Genomic DNA, 3,120 nt, shown 5'->3' on the forward strand with positions numbered 1-3,120 from the left:
CATCTTTGTTTAAAAGTATATTTTATAATTTGGGTTTGAATTCTAATTCAAATTTTATTAACTAACTAACTGGTAATATAGTTGGAAGAATAACTAATAAGCTATATATTGGGAATATAATTAGCATAAAACTATTACAAATTTATTTTTAATAACTGTAAAGTCATACGCTTGTAAGATTACTTGGAAAACTATGTTAAATTCTTATAAATTTTTGTTATATCATAGAGTTTAGGGATTGTAAACTTTCAAGTAAAGCTAGTGAAATAGGGTTTGTATAGTTAGCTTCATAAACGATTTGTAACACGTTACATGGGATATAATTTTGTAATCGTTTGGAGTAGACATAAATTAGGCTTGGAACGACGGCCCAACATCAATGGTACATTCGTGTTAATTAAATTGTTTGTCGAGTTTAATTTTTTAATTTAAAAGAAAATAAGATTATTAATGAGTGGCATCCCTTTATAATTAACTTGAAAAAATAGGGACAGAATCCTAATAAGTATTATGCTTTAATAGTATAGATTAAATCCCGGTTTGATTGACTATCCTACAGGATTCTTGGGTTTGAGTTTTTTTTTCAAAAAAAATTGATTTCGGTTTGGTAAGTAGCTTAGCGCTCGGTTTTGCTGTTCTGGTGGATGATTCTTTGGTTTGTGTTTTTTGATTGATTCCGATTTAATAAATGGTTAAGCTTCGGTTTAATGTTTTTTATGTTACCTGAGTCAAAATTTAAATTAATTCCTTATTAAAATATTATTTTAAAATCAATTAATTAGTTATAATTCTTAATATTTTATTTTAACTAAGTGCAAATCCCACATATATAAATACTTGTTTATTGATATTCTGAGTCGTTATATAATTTTATGTATAAAATATATTACTATAAATAATAATATATTATTCTTAGTTAAATTTTTTGTTTTAGATAAACCGATTGATTGATTAATTTAATTACTCATTTTGTTGGTATATTGTGTTACGTATTTTCTTTCAAATTAAAGTAGAATTATTTTAATCTCATTCAGCCAAATCAAATTAACTGTATTAATTTTATTAGTTTGGTTCTTCATCTTAGATAGGTAATAACTCATCCTAAAATTATATATGGAGAACATCCCTTTTTTATTATTTGAAGAATATTATTAATAATATGCCTTATCCGTATGTGTGATTAACAAAAAAGTCATTGCTTAGATATCATCATAAAAAATCATTCTCGTGTCATTTATTAGAAAACCTTCCATTTCCTATATAAATTACATGTTTTTTCATCTATATTATTAAAAGAGAAGTACCCATTAAAAAATACTCTTAAGTTTTTTAACTTATTTACGCTTTCATGCCATTGAGAATTAAATAAAACTACCTATTTTAATACTTGTCTTTTTTTCAGTTAAATTAATGAGTTTTCATTAATCAAATTTAAACTTAATGTCATTAAATGAACCTACATATTTTAATGTTTGTCTTTTTCAGTTTAATTAATGAGTTTTCATTAATCAAATTTAAAATTAATGTCATTAAATGAACCTACATATTTTAATGCTTGTCTTTTTTAGTTAAATTAATGAGTTTTACTTAATAAAATTTAAACTTAATGTCATTAAATGAACTTAAAAATACATCATATTTAACGTAACTTATTACGGACGAGTACAACCCACTAATGAACTTGAATTTTATTTTTACGAAAACGTGAATCACTTGACGTATGTAATATTTAAAATATATTAACTACAATATAACAAATGCATATAACTTTCCTATACTTTAGTTTGAAATGATCATGCTCAAGTTTTATATAGTCAACTTACATCATGCATCGATCATGCATCGATCGATGTACAATATTCAAACCACCTATACTTTTCGTTTTCTTTATAGAATGTATCAACCAAACAATCATCCTATTGATTTTCTAAGCTTTATAAAAAACAAATCAATAAATACAAACTCAAAATCCAATATCTTCTATTAATCAAAACAAAATATCTTCAATGTTGTATCTTTAATGTACCTATTAAATATAAAAATTGTAACCATAATTACATTAATTATAAGAATAGATTTGATTACAACCAATTGATCTATTACTTCGGTAATTGATTTGCTTTCAGAAGAGAAAACAATAAATTTAAAATTTGTAAAAATACAGAGATATAGAGATTCCAACCATTTGTGTATGATTTTCGCAAAATAAGCTTCAAATTGAACATTGAAAAAGATAGAGAGATTTTTTTAATCTTTTACCAACACAGAATTTAAACAAAATGAAGAGTTAAATATAACTTTTTTTGTTACACTTCCCAGAAAAAAACGGTTACAACATGGTCTTTCATAATATGACCTTTTAACATATTAATGTTATGGACATTTAACAATTATCTTTACAAAAAAAAAAGACTAAATAATTTATTATTAATAAAATTATGAAATTATTTACAATTTGATGACTAATTCATCGCCATTTTTATATGTTAAATTTTTCATAGAAGTTTAAAATCATTGTATTTTTTAAAAAAATGTATAACTAATTTATAATCTTTTATGTCATACTAACACTACAAGAAAACACTGGCTTTACAACGAAGTTTTACGACGAACATAATTCCTCGTAAATTTACAAGTAGATTACATCGACGTTACGACGAAAAGCAGTTTCGTCGTAAAGCGGATGTAATATTACAACGAAACTGTTTCGTCGTAAAGTCGTTGTAAAGTTACAACGCTTTTACTTGGAAAATTAAATTCCACGTAAACGCTTTGTAATGTAACAAGGACTTTACGACGAATCCTGTTTCCTTATCTCTCCTCGTAAAGACGTTGTAATGTTACAAGGACTTTACGAGGAATCCTATTTCCTTATATTTTCTCGTAATGGCGTTGTAATTTAACAAGTATTTTACAACGAATCGGGTTACCGTTATACTTGGTCGAAACGTGTATTAAGTGTGCTTTATACCTAACTAAATTCCTTGTAAAGTGGATATAAAATCCTTGTAAAAAAGTTGTAAATCCGTAGTAATACATTGCGTTGTAAAATACTTGTTAAACCTTTACCTACCAAACTTGAAAATTTTCTATATATATGTCATTTCTCAATGCTAAAAA

Source organism: Brassica oleracea, chromosome C2, assembly GCF_000695525.1.
Source record: "Brassica oleracea var. oleracea cultivar TO1000 chromosome C2, BOL, whole genome shotgun sequence".
Classification (NCBI taxonomy): domain Eukaryota; kingdom Viridiplantae; phylum Streptophyta; class Magnoliopsida; order Brassicales; family Brassicaceae; genus Brassica; species Brassica oleracea.